The 14,845-nt window shown below is 40.2% G+C and overlaps 1 protein-coding gene across 12 annotated transcripts in view; it reads left to right on the top strand.

Moving 5' to 3' along the window:
- ADGRL2 (adhesion G protein-coupled receptor L2) overlaps positions 1–14,845 on the top strand; it is a 595,411-nt gene that overhangs the window by 280,484 nt on the left and 300,082 nt on the right. The window contains exon 4 of one of the 12 annotated variants that reach the window (XM_070267426.1): positions 10,422–10,592. The exons of the other annotated variants lie outside the window; for them this stretch is intronic. The gene's annotated coding sequence lies outside the window, so the exon portion shown is untranslated. The remainder of the gene's footprint in view (positions 1–10,421; positions 10,593–14,845) is intronic. 12 annotated transcript variants of the gene reach the window in all.

Genomic DNA, 14,845 nt, shown 5'->3' with positions numbered 1-14,845 from the left:
CCACGGCCAAGTGGTTAAGTTGGCACGCTCCGCTTTGGTGGCCCAGGGTTTGGATCCTGGGCACGGACATGGCACCTCTCATTAGGCCATGTGGAGGCTGAGTTCCACATACCACAACTAGAAGGACCCACAACTAAAATATACAACTATGTACTGGGGGGATTTGGGGAGAAAAAAGCAGGAAAATAAGAAAAGATTGGCAACAGTTGTTAGCTCAGGTGCCAATCTTTAAAAAAAATAAATAAATAAAAACTAAATTGCTATCTTAGATTCCTCCCGGTCCTCATAACTAATCCTTCATTAAGACTTGTTGACTCTACCCCCAAAATGTTTCATGAACATTGGTTATGAAGCTTTCACCACATCCACTGCTACAACTTTAGTCCTTACCAACATTTGTAGGGGTGAGAGGAGTCAAGGGTTCAGTTTTTGACATGTGAGCTTTGAGAGGTCAGTCAAACCCCCAGATGGCTATGAAGCTCGTAGTGACAGAAATGATTCTGGAGTTGAAGAGAGAGGTCTGGGCTAGAGACATACATTTGAGAGACTTATGGGTGCCAGTGGTATTTAAAGTCATAAGACTACATGAGATCACCTAGGGAGTAGGTAGAGACAGAGAAAAGGTCCCAGAACTGAGCCCTGGAGCAGTCCAAGAAAGGAAATGAGTAAGAGTCCCAAAGAGGTAGGAGGAGAATCAAGAGGAAGTAGTATTCTGGAAGCCAAGCAAGAAAGCGTTTCAAAAGGAAGAAGAGATCAATTTTGTCAAATACTGCTTACAGATTAAGAAGAAAACTAATAATCTACCACTGAACCCAACTGACTATAATCTTTTGGCTGGACTAATGCAGTAGCCTCCTAATCTGTCTTCCTGCCTCTTGTATTTCCTCCTTACAGGCCATCTTCCACAAAAAAATCAGAGCTATCTTTCTAAAGCTTGATCATATCAGATCATTTTCCAGCTTTAAACCCTCCAATGGCTACTCATTGCAAATGGATTTAAAACAGGCAAAGTTACACCTCATCTGGCTTCTGCCTACCTCTTTGAACTCATCTCCCTCCATGTTCCCCCTACTAGGCTCCAACCAGGTTAGCCTTGAGTTACATTCTGGGGAAGACAGACAATGTTGATGCCCTGCCGTTATGCTCCTGTCCCTGAAGAGTTTTCAGCATACTGACAGTTTCCTGTCTTTAGCACCTGTGTTTCTCTAATTATTTTCCTGAGGACTTTCTTTAGTTCGTCTGGAGTTTGCCTGACCTCCATAGATACAGCCTGAAAGTGCAGGAGAGTTAATACCCTGAGGATAAGACTCAGCCACGGGATAGGGAGAAGGCAGACTCATGGCCCAGCCTCCCAGCCCTCTAGTCAAGAGGTGAGTTCCAAACGGTTTCTCTAAGAGGCTCCACCCCAGAGGAAATAAACCCATTATCCACAGCAGTAACCCTCTCCTACAACATCGTTTTTTGGGTCTTCTCTCTCCTTGTCCAGTTTCTCCATTTCCTCTTTGGTGCTTCCTGGGGTGACCTCCCAAATAAACTACCTGTATCATGTCCTTATCTCAGAGTCTACTGTGAGAAATCCAAACTAAAATGCACGCAAAACCACTTCCCATCCTTGGGCTTTCACAGGTTTTCTGCCTTCAACTTAGAAAGCTCTTCAGTCAAACCCTTTGAGTGGCGTCCTTCTTATCAGTGGGTTTCAAGCTGAATGATTCATCCTCCAAGAACCTCCCTGGTTCAAGTAGCTTCCACCTGTCACTCTACCACTGCTGTATCTTCCAGAACCAATAAATGATAAAGTTATCTTACTTATCATTTCATGAGTTTATGGCTGTCTCACTTCTTCCCTCCTCACGCTCAGCACACAAACCACTCTCCCCTCCCCATTCACTGGACACAAGACTGTAAGAATTCCTTAAAGGCACGAACTCTCTCTGCCTGCTTGCTCAGCCCCTAAAACGGTACCCAGACCAGAGAAAGCAGTGAATATCTGTAGACTGGCCGACTTAAGGCCTTGCTGATCCTACTGGAGTACAGGTACTCCTCTCACGGCTGCTCAATATTATACCGGGGGTCTGCATTTATGTACCCAGTAAGTGTGAAATATGATACATCTTCCAGGAGCATAAATTTGATCAGACAAAAAGTGTGCATGTGTGCGTGTGTGTGTAGGAAAGTACGAAATCATTTACTTCTCAATAATTAAAATTTTTATTTTTATATTTAAACAAACAGATATCTTATGGAGTAATATGGGAGATTCTCTTGGGCTTTCATGATAAAATAAGTGTTGAGCGTCCCTTGCTTTAGGGGTACTTTGATGGGAAAGTCTGAAAGCCTTCCTCTAAGGGACCCATACTCTAATTGAAAAAGGGAGGAAACTCTAACGGGAGCGGATGGCTACACAAGCTGTCCCTCATTTTTTTTTCTAAGCTTTTTCCCTGTTCTCAGGCGCCTTAAAGCCATTACCCATACTTCTTCATTTTCTGGCCCAGTTTTCCCCAAACTCAGTTCCCCAGAACCATTAATTTATGTTCTCTAGAGATTAAAGAATCCGTGCTCAGATAAGATTGGAAAAACCAGATTAAGCCTCCATAGAACCTTTAAAACGCTAACGTGCATTTTTCTTAAACCAAAGAGCGGGACTACAGACGTAGCCCCCCAAACTTCCCTGACCCTGAAATCCTTTCGAGAGTTTTTTGAAAACAGATAGGGAAACATCGTGCTGATCTAAGAGGATGGTATTCCAAATCCTGAGTGCATTTCCAAGTCAGGCGTGATGCTAAGTGCTTCTCAGGGGTTTGTACACCTACACGGTAAAAAGGTGATTCTTTCCTTAAATCCTCAAAAAAATCTTCAAGGTAGGAATTATAATTTTCAATGTCTGAACAGAAAGTTGAGAAGTAAAATAATGTGACCCAGGTAGTAAGTCGTGGAGAAAGAATTTGAAACCGTGTTGGTCTGGTTCCAAGGACTCTTTTTTCTACTTAGCACAGCTGAAAAAAAACTGGAAGGAGTTTCTACTGAAGCTGCAGAATAGGATTTCCAGATGTCTTCCTCAAAATAGGGGTGAGGAATAAAGATTTACATTTTGAAATGATTGCTTGTTTCATCTGATATTTCATATTTATTGATTTATTTTATATTCTCCTTAAAACAATTATTTTTAAATAATTGCGTGGACTTTTGAAGGAAACAAAAAGTTTCAGTTTGAATTCATTCTATACAATCAGCCCACACATGGTTCAATACATTGAAAACTGAAAATGTTTTCTATAGCAGCATTTAAGGGAGGAGTCAGGCATATTTCTGAAATAATTATGAATATATTAATTTAAAAGTTAACATACAGTGTAAATAGTGAATATCCAGTTCGTTGGCCTGAGGAAGCATCTTATTAAAGGTACCACATTTGTCTACATAACAATGTTATCATCAATATACTTTTTAATTCAAATTTTTTTAAAGTCTAAATAATTTTTTAAACCTTCACATGCTCTCTCCTTCTTTTATTTTTTCATTTCACCAGGCAGACAGCTAAATATAGGACTGCATCATTCCAGTTACTGAACAACTGGCAACAGTATTGAGGAAAACTAATTGGGAAATAAATTTTTTTGAAAGATAAAGAACAGTTTTCTGATGGCAGAATACGCCAAGGGACATCACTTAACCAGCCCAAGGTCCCATTTCTGAGCCTTTGACTTTTCTTTCTCCACTCATATTTTTGCACCAGGAGACCTTGAGTTGGGTACACCCTAGCCCCCATTGTTATTAACAGCAGCAAGTCAATCTGAGGACCTCACAAATGGTTGAGGAGTTGATAGCACATTGTCAGGTCAACAATACAATCCTCTCACTCAATGAGCGGCCATTAACATAGTGGTCCACAGTTGATTGTTTTCCGGCATTCTTCAGGGAACAGATGGAGTAGCTGCATTCTTACTTTCGAAAGAAACCATCCCTGAACTTTCTGAAGAATAAAGCAATGGAACGAAACTGGCGGGACATGCCTTTCTCCTACTGAGTGACTTTAGGGAAGTCCTGTAAACCTCTCAGGCTCTCAATTTCCTTGTGTGCAACATGAGAGTGTTGGAATCACTAAAAATGTATGTAAATTTGTACAAGTTCCAAAATTCTATAAGCAATTCTCTGAAGTATGCTACATCTTCTGTTATCCCCTCTGCGTCTCATCTTCCTATTCGTTTTTAATTTGCAAAACTCTTAAAAGAAGAGTACAGAAGATGCGTATAATAGCGTTCAATTCCATGGGAACTTATTGTGCACTTTTATCAATGTGGCAGCTTTTGTCAAACATTTTATCGTATTTATTTTTACCAGCAACCTGGGCAAGATGTTATCATTATTCTCATACTATATTCAGATTTTTCACACAATAAATATAACCCAGATCTCCTTGTCTGGAATGCACTTTCTACTCCACTACAATTGAAGGTCCTTTAGTTGTTTAATTAAACAAAATTTTATAAATTGTCCTTGCAAATCCATTTTCCTTTTGCCGCTATCAGAGCTCTGGCTGATATTATTAAAGTGTCAAATCATAAAGAGCACGTCTAAGAGCCGTTCTCTTGCCTTGCTCTCCCCCATCTCTTGTAGTTCCTACTCTTCTGGTTGAAAATTTAAAAGGACGACTTAAGTAGACTCTTCTAACCAGAACCACAGTGAGATGCGAACTGGGTAAAGTCAGCGTTTTGTCCTTGAAGTCACAAAGGTTGTCTCTGCCCTAACTCTTTATCCCACATTCATAAGAGTAATAACACCTTACAGTGGCAGAGCAAGAAACTTTAGCCAGATGCACTGCCCTCCTGAGAGTAAGCTGGAAATTGTAGGAGTGCTGGAGCGGAGTCAGGAGATCAAGGGTGGCAGTCCACCAGAAGCACTAAGAAGCAATGTGACCTCGAGCAAATTCTTCCTGCCTAAGAAGAGAGGGGTGGCTTGTGCTTAAAACCTTTTGTGCGTCTTAAGCTCTCACATTGGATGATTCACTGTTGATTTTCAGAGTACTTGTCAATGAGGTATTAATAGGCTTATGGTGCATTCTTTTTAAATACGTGAGTACATTGCAATAAAAAATTCCAACCTTAGAGTTCTTAAATCTCTTGTGTAGGGGAGGAAGACATTTCCTCTCCCCAAATGTGGGTTCGTCTGGCCGGAGAAAGAATTAAATTCACATGAGACAGAATAGCAAGAGAAAATTAAACAAAGCTTTATGAGGAACCATGGCCCGGGGCCTTTCTTCCCAAAGGAAGAAAGGGCACCACAGAAGTGGGGTGCACGTAGTGGTTATATACCCCCAAACAGGGTGTTTCACATGTGATTGAAATGTCCCTTTTACAATAGTCACGAGGTTGCTCTGTCAGCACAGCTCTTGATGGAAACGGCAGATAGGTCTGCTGTCTCAGTGAGCGCCTCAGGGTGGCAGGTGTGTTACCTCGGGCTGGGGGGTCACAGATGAGCACCGCAATCGGTTCCCAGCCTAAAGAAAGATGCTTAATCTTTAAGGAGATGCCAACGTTGGGAGGGTGAGGGAAGTCAGTTACAGGAGGTTACCAGACTAGCACAATAAAATGCAGATTTAAGTCCTTGCCTTTGGTATTGATTAAGACTTTTTAGAGAGATGGTCATCTCCTTTCTTCTTCCTGGTACAGAGAGGGAGGCACCTTTTACAGATAGAGATTTACCTTACAAATGTAAACGTGTCCTAACAAAGGGCAAGTTCCATTCCTCAGAGCCTCCTTCCCTGTCCCAGTTTATCAAAAGCGATCAGCCTCAAATAATCCTGACGCCAAAGAGACATATCTTGGGGTGGCCAATTCCAGGTCCCCACACTTGCAACTACTACCAATCTCAGACCTAGAGGACATCACTATTATCCATTTTGAGTATGTCTTCCAAAATTTTTCTATGCATTTCCATACATATATGAATATATATAGATATATAGTAAGCTTTAAGGAAAAGAGGTATCATTTTTTAAAAATTGTACAACATTAACTATCTTTCCATATCAATATATATTGATTGTCTTCATTTTTCTACAACTACTGCCTAGTACGTCATGCTGTGAATGTACTGTATCCTGTGAAATTATTCTTCCTTTGCTGGACATTTAGACTGTTTTGTTTTTCCTATAGTAAAGAATGATGCATTGGATATCCTAGCATATGTCTCTTTGGTCATATATATGATGGTCCTTCGATTAGATCTGAGGTGAAATTTAATTTTAATATACTGCCAATTCATCCTCCAAAGTCACCATACCAATTCACACTTCCCACCAACAGAACATGAGAGAACCTTACACCTTAGCCAATACTTGATGTTATCAAACAACTTAAGTCAAAATAAGGGGTAAAAATGTTATCTCAGCCTTGACTTCACTCACTCTTTCCTGTGCTAGACCACCTCATCACAGTTTCTGGTCTCTACCCCTCCCAACACCCCAAGGAGAGTTGAGTCAGTGCCCTTCTAATAAATGCTTCCTTAGGAAATGACCTGGTATCACTTGCCTTGGTACAAATGTAAGTCAATTAGCTGCTATTCTTATGGATATTTGCATTTCAAGAAACTTCATCTCTAATTGCAGAATAAAAGACTATAGGGCAATTTAAAGAATTATATAAGAGAATTATTTCTTGGACTAAGAGGCTTTCATAGCTCCAGAAATCACATTATTAAAGGCCCCGGCCATGATCCCCTAGGAATGCCTTATTGATGTGTGGAAAATCATGATGTTCTGGCTAGAAAATCCTTACTTATGCTGATTGTTCTTCAGATCATCTCAAGTAGCAAATGTACGAAGTTCGCTTCTGAAGGGTAATGGGGTGTGGCTGTTGACGGAAGAGGAGATACTAGAATCCTGCAACAAAACTTGCTTATATTAACAGGAACCCCATGGAGGCGCAGTTGTATATTTACAGACCAGAACTATCTTCCTCCGAGCTTATAAGAGGAGGCAGACATTTCAACCATTCAACAGGTCCATTTTTTTTTTAAAGATTTTATTTTTTTCCTTTTTCTCCCCAAAGCCCCCCCGTACATAGTTGTATATTTTTAGTTGTGAGTCCTTTTAGCTGTGGCATGCGGGATGCCATCTCAGCATGGTCTGATGAGGGGTGCCATGTCCATGCCAGGATCTGAACCAGCGAAACCCTGGGCCGCCGAAGCAGAGAGCATGAACCCAACTGCTCGGCCACAGGGCCAGCCCCTGCAGGTCCATTCTTGGATTAATAGAGCTCTTCTTATTTTTTTGTTAGCAAATATGCTGCCTCTGAGGAAGACCTGTTGGTCTACAATTCAGTTTGAAGAAATGTCTGGCTCCAGCCACTCTGGACAATTTTCTTATCTCCTAAATGAAGCTAAAATGCCTTACCAGCCTTACAAGGTGGTCTGAGATTAAAATGCTATGCCTCATGTGGAAGTACTTTAATCAACTCTAAAACGGGGGCTGTAATTATTATTAAGTAAATAAACTAATAAAACAATATTTTTGAATGCTTAAACATGCCTGAGTCTCACACTTATACTCACAAAGATCTTGTGAGATCAATATTGCTGTTCCCAAGAGAAAGCGGAAACTCAAAGAAACTGAATATCACACTGGAGATAAACTTAGCACCAACAACAAAATTCACACAAAATCTTTCTGAATCTACAATCTAGATTCTTTCCAGCCCGTAATCTGCCTTTATCATTTTTCAGTATACCTCACCTAGTAGGTACTAAATAACTGTACCTTAAGTAAATACATTAATGAAAATTTACATTGTGTTTGATTGCAGAATTCTGAATACTGTGAGGTTTCACTTCATTTAAATATGTATCTAAGCCATAATAATAGCCATGTTAATTTCAGTACCGGCGCATAATAGTTCAAGGTTCACCTCCAATAAGACAGTATCTATCTGTGGGTAATGTCCTGGAATTTGGACTCACTAAATGGTTGGTAGGACTGACAAAACAACTAGGAAGTTGCTATTTCATGCAGTTTCCCCAGGCTGGTGACAGTACACATTCTGGGGAGATGCGATAACAGCACATTTTACATCTTCATGTGTTGAAACCAATAAATCTTAGTCCTTCCAGAAGCACAGCCCTACTTTGGGTAAAATTGCAGCCATTGATCTACAGTTCACTCTGACTTACCTTTCTGCCTTTTTTCTTTTCATGCAACCTCCTCCTATTTAGATGTGGCTCACTGGGTGGCAAAATGCAAAGGAAACCAAATGTGGGGGATGATAGAGCAGTCGATAAGCTAGTATTTGGGGATTTCTGCTTCTAAATAGAGACTGAAAGAGAGGGTTCATAACAAATGCGTGTTATATCCCAGAGCCAGCAGTGAGATGGGAATGGAGGGGCTGTGGCTGCTAATTTAGAGTTGAACTAAAAACCTCCTTTATATCAAGGAGGACGGGATCACACCAACTCGGAGTATTAGATCCACCGACCAACAGATCTGACTCCTTCTTTTTGTAGATCTGAAAACAGAAGTCCAGACAGCGGACACAGTTGGGATTCAAACTCAGAACTCTGGACCTTGGCCCCAGTGTACTACCTTCTGCCACCCACCTCCCTCTCAGCTGCAGCCCCAAATGCACATGTTGGAGCCGAACACTTTATAAGTCCCTTCTGTTTACTGAGGCAAAACAAAGAAAAGACACATATTCCTTCTCCCAGAACATTGGGCACAAGACCCTGTGCAGATGCCACGGTTAATTGCACTTAAAATGTAATTCTGTGAGGACGGTTTGCACTAGATGGAGAGAGGGGATTGAAGAGTTAACAGGCTCCAAAGAGAACCGAATTTCTGATCCTGCTTGAAGGATGGTTAGCTAGGGGCATTGCACAGCTCTTAGGATACATGTTACAGAGTGACATTTCCATAAGCCTCAGGTTTCATTCTAACCATCCCTTTTAGTGGTACTGGGGAAGACGTATTTCTGAGCTTCCTAGCTTGAAATATTTAAAGAAGACATTTAAAGGTGTAATTTAAATAATGAATGCAAGCAGGTTTCAGGGAGAAAACAAGCCCTGCACTCCCAGGCATTCTGATTCATCTTACTGGACAAGTGTCTGCCTGCACTGTCCTGTGGACACTTGGAACCAGAGGGCTGTGCTGGATTGCGGGGTTGGCCCTGACCAAGAAGGCCAGCTCAAGCATCAGCACCAGGCCAGCGGTGCCAAAGGCAAGCTGGGAGATGATTTTTATCCATACCAGACAGTTAATCCCAACCTAATCGCAAAATAAAAGAAGTTTATTTTGGAGTTCTCCCACATTTTCCAGACTCTTCTGCCCTCTTTTGGAATGCCCTGCCTTTCTTCACCCAAGCACCTAGGGCCCTCAGATTTCCACTATCCTGGCCAAAAGCATTCTACTTCCACCTGATTCTCTCTCTTCTACACCTATCCTACCGTAAAGTACATCAAAATCCCCTTCCTTCTTCTTGCTGTGCACATCTCAAATAAGATATTATTTGACTAGAAGAATTTATAACAGGGTGATAAAAGAAATGCTATCACTTTCCTCCTCCTATCCTGAAAGATTTGCATTTTAAAACCTCTGTTGACTTATCCCAAGGGAATCTCTTAATATGTGGAAAAGGTGTTTTGAGCTGAGGCCCTCCACTTCTTGAGCACTCTCTACTCTCAACACTGGTCCTGACCAGTCAGATGCACTAATGGTTCATTTCAATGTCCATCCTCCCAGAATGTCTTGTTTCTTTTATTCCACTGAACCAGAGTTTCTTTGTTTTTAAAAAGTTATATAAGAAGGCTAACAGGGGATTTCTGTTCCTGCTTGAAGATGGGTCAATCTATTCTAGTTAACCCTTTCTGGGTCTGGACTTTGTGATAAGCACAAGTCCTATATTATTTACTCTTTCCCACAACCTTCTGAGGGAGGTTCTATAATGACCTCCATTTTAGAGAAAACAGGCTTAGAACCATTAAGTAACTTGCCCAAGGTCATGGTAAGGAGTAGATTTGCGAGTCAAACCCAAGTCCTTCAGATTCCAGATCCCATGCTCTCAACCACTGCACCATAAAGAGAAAGGCTCTCATTCCCAGTCAGAAGGCCCAAGTTTCAGTCGTAGATCTGCCACCAAGCAACAATCGTCACCAATTTCCTTCACTTTTCTAAAACTCCTCCTAATCTGTAAAGTAGGGAGATAATAATACTTATGATGCCAAGCTAAAGCAAGAATTCAATGTGAAAAATGATTTATAAATGGTACCAAATTTATATGGCTATTCTCACTGATATAAATATGGTGCCTATTCTTTTTTTCTTAATCACCTCCCCCCAAGGGAATTTTATTTCTGTGTTTATGTGAATTCTACAAAAGATAGACTTATAACATAGCAGACAGTAAGCTGAGACCCTCTCTGTCTTGTTCTTCGCTCAGGCTCTCAACAAATACTCGTTAAATAAATGAATGATTGATCTTTGCTTGGAAAACAAAAGAGGAGCATGACAGGTGAAGAAGAAGGCTTTGTTAATTGAGAAATTGTCACTGGTATGCAGAAAACAATGACTGACTTTTACACGGGCTTGGCAAACCCTAAGGAGCTCAGTGGTAAGAAGATCTACTCTATCATATTAAAATGAATGATATTTTGTGTTCATCTTTAACAAATCAAGGGAGTCTTTAAGGTCTGACTCGCAGCCCTATTTTGGCCCATGTGTAGCCCCATTTAGGCTTGCTAACGCTACCTTAATCCTGCTTGAACTTCTAGACTCCATTTGCCAGCCATTTGCAAGTCTCCAACAGCATGGCTGTGTGTAGAGAGTGTTCAGTCCACTTCCTTTCCCCACCCCCACTTTCTATTTTGGGCTTTCGCCCTCCCCTCTTGTACCTGGCATGTTTCCCAAGAAGTGCTTCAGTTGCAAAGAAGGAAAATACTGACAGTGCATAATTTAAATGAGAGAGATGTGCCATGCCACATTTTCATTAAAATTACAGAAAAATCCAAGCTGTGTGGAGTTTAAGGGAGATCAGAATAGAGTCCAAAGTGCTATCATTACATTTTGTAGTGTTTTTTTAGCTCAATAAAGCAGCTGTCCTATATTTGCAAAATAGCTTGGAAATTGTTGGTCGTGGAAAAGGAAAGATGCGCACTGGGTTTTTTCTTTCTTCATTTCAGTTCAGAGTTCTCTACTAGTTACAAGAATTAGAAGAAAATCAAACTGCACAATTCCTGTCATCTCTATTAGCATCTAAATATCAAACCAGGAACATGTTGAAAAGAGCTTCTAAAAGTGGATTGGGACAGAATTATGTTAACAGATTAACAAATTCTTACCCGCAAATTAAATGCTCCTTTGGCAGATAAGCTTAAAAAAACAGTGGCACTTGTTTGTAAGGGTGTTTCAGTAAGCAAAAGTTTTCTGCAAACTTACACAAAGCAACCAAATAAAGATGTGATTCTAGAATAAAGACCTGAAGCAAATGTGGAGAACAAGAAATACCAAAACGATACTGTTTTCTCAGTAATTGTAAGATTTCACCACTCTTGGGGCCGGCTCCGTGGCCGAGTAAGGTTAAGTTCGCGTGCTCCACTGCAGCGGCCCAGGGTTCAGATCCTGGGTGCGGACATGGCACCACTCATCAGGCCACGTTGAGGTGGCGTCCCACATCCCACAACTAGAAGGACCTGCAACTAAGATATACAACTATGTACCAGGGGGGTTTGGGAAATAAAGCAGAAAAAAAAAAAAGATTGGCAACAGTTGTTAGCATAGGTACCAATCTTTAAGAAAAAAAAAAAAATTTCACCACTCTTGAGCTCAATCATCCTTTAGAGCTAGAGGTCCATTATATTTTGGCATTAGTTTGTCATATCTTGGCATCAGTTTGAACAACAGAACGCTTCTGTCATCAACTGGGAGATTTTCATCTCAGTAGGTAATAACTTTCCTGTACATGGTTAACGCCCGTTTTCTTCTACTATCTTAGGATCTAGACCCAAGGGTCAGAGATATCAAATAATAAAAAATTATCTGTTCTATTTGGAAATCCAGCAGAAAAAAGGCAAGAATGTTTAGAAATCTTAGAGAAAACAAATTTAAAAGCTAATTCATTTGGCTCATTCTGCAAATAAATTACATTTCTATGGTTTCCTAACTGAAAATATGCAATTATGTATCTCTAAACACAACATTCGTATAAATGTAAATCCATCTTCAGCTTTGTTCAAAAGTGGGATTCTCACTCTAACATACACCTGGAATTTCCATTCCAACAAATCACCCTATAGATACTGTTTCTTTTGCTTTTAATGTTATATTTAATTACACAAATAGCATATGAACACACTAGTGTAAAAAGAATAAATAATGCAGAAGGAATAATTATTCACTTAAGTGAACATCCTTAAATAGTTTTGCCAATTTTGAATTTTTTTAAGTCTCTTTAGTCATAGTTCTCTTTCAGCTCTTTCTCATTTTTTTATTATTGCAATTTGTTGAATAAAGTGAATCATTTGATCATTTGTCCTAAACAGATGCCCCCAGTTTGGGTTTTATTGATTGCATTCCCTTGATGTTATCCATCATATTTCTCTGTTCTCTGTACTTGCTATAAATTGGTAGTTGATCTAGGGGTTCAATGTCATGCCAAATATATATACATATATATTTCTCCTATTCAAAATACTTTATAGGTCATGGGAAATTCTTCATCAAGACATTGTCTCTCTTGCAACTTATTTTTTAACTTGGGAATATGTCAGAGATTCCTTCTCCCTCAGTACGTGTAGGTTTACCTTAATTCTTTATTCCATAGAATGATGTATCATAATTTACATTATCTTCTTCCTGATGGACCTTTAGGTTGTTTTCACCGTTTTCAACAATGCTACATTGAACATCCTTATATACAGAATTTTGTGCACACGAGTGAGAGTTTGTAGGGTGATGAATTCTTTAGTCCTTTTTCTCCTGTGTGCACTGTTAAGAGATCCTGAAAAGTGGAGATATTCATTCATAGGAGAAGAAACAATAGAAGGTCATTTTGTTCAATGCAAATGCATTTGGGCTTCTTCCCAACACCAGAAAGGTATCTAAGATATTGCAGTGGTCTCCAAAATGGGGTACATGCCTACCAGGGGTTACAGAAAAACATTCATTGGGGCATAGGAAAAAAAGTGGAACTCCTATTTCTATTTATAATTCTCTGTGTGCATCTTTTATAATGTACAGAACTATGTGCAAACAATTTATAAATAAACATCTATATTTACTTATATATGTAAACTGAGTACGTGCTCAAAATATTTAAGGAAAAAGGACGTCCTGAGGAAAAAAGTTTAGAAGCTGTTGTAGATTTGTTATATGGAGCTGAGTTCCTGCAAAGCTGATTGCTGTGTCTCTCCACCCAAATGACTTGTTTTTACCTCTGTAAAAAAAAGCAAACCATCATTTTTTCCCTCAAGGTCCAGCTTCTTCCCCTGATTTCTGCGTTTCTATTCCTGGCATCAGCAGCGTTCTCCCCGTCACCCAGCCTCGAAACCCTGAGTCATCTTTTGTTTGTTCCACCTTCCAGCTCAGCCTCTGCAATAGCTCTTACATCCACGCTTCCTCCTTCCCATCTCCCCAGCCACCACCCTTTCTCAGGCCCATTTAAATCCTATTACAATACAGTTTAATTGGTCTCCACTCATTGTCTCTCTTTTTAAGCTGATATATCCTAAAAGATGAATCTTTCCAAATCTCACTTCTGATCACACCACAAGCCTGTGAAATTCCACATGTAATTAAAAATTGCCAACTGGACAATGTCAAAACTACCCCTAAGTATGGTATTAAGAGCCTTCATATGCCTTGGCTTCAAACTCATTCTCTTCCCCACCGTCCTCTCCTTTTCCATGCTGAGATTTATTCAATCAAATGCTTTCTTTCTGCCTGACACTGCTAGTGTAAGGGAGGAAACAGTTTCCCTCGATCCTCTTAGGGTTCCTGGCTAGGCCTGAAAATTAAACTGACAAAGACAGAGTAACAAGAGAAGAGCATCCACATTTATTTAAGTTTTATGTGACACAAGAACCCGCATAAGGAAATGAAGATCCAAAGAAACAGACCGGAATATATTTATGCTAGGTTTTTTGAAGAGAGGCAGTTGTGTTAAAAAATAATAGGCTAAGTAGGCAGTGAGCATAGTAAATTGGGGGAAAGTAAGCAAGTCCTGTTTGTAGAGCTCTTCTTGGTGTCCCTCTGTCTTTGGAGATAAAGAGGCTCCTTTCCTCTGCACAGAGGGAGGGCACCTCTCACATGAGAGTTTTATGACCATTCAGGGGAGAAGAAGGGAGCAGGAAGGACTCTAACCGTCCTGCTTCTGCCGTTTTCTCAAACTCCTTCAGCTTCAAATGTTCAGTATACCCAGCTGCCATATTTTGGGAGTAGCATGTCCTAAACCCCATCACTAGGCATATTATAGGTGTTATCTCATTTAATTCTCACCATACTTTATGAGGTAGATGGCTGAACTTCCAATAATGAGGGGAATTCCAGAACCAGAATGTCTGGATTCCAATCCCTGTCTTATCAATTGTGTGACAAGCGACTTGCTAGACAGGTTTGCTACCCTCTTTCACTTCAGTTTCCTCCTCTGTAAAATCTGTATCTACCTTACAGGGTTGTTGGGAAGACTAAGTGTTAACACCTTTAAAATGGTTAGAACCATGCCTGGTGCAGAGTAAGTGTTCAATAAACGTTACTATGCTCATTTATTACTATTGTTAATATTAATATTTCCATTTTCCAGAAGAGGACACTGAGGCACATAGAGGTTAAGTCAATTGCCCCTGTTCACACAACTAGTGATTGTCAGAA

This window comes from Equus caballus, chromosome 5, assembly GCF_041296265.1.
Source record: "Equus caballus isolate H_3958 breed thoroughbred chromosome 5, TB-T2T, whole genome shotgun sequence".
Taxonomy (NCBI): domain Eukaryota; kingdom Metazoa; phylum Chordata; class Mammalia; order Perissodactyla; family Equidae; genus Equus; species Equus caballus.
This window is presented reverse-complemented; position numbering and strand designations above follow the sequence as displayed.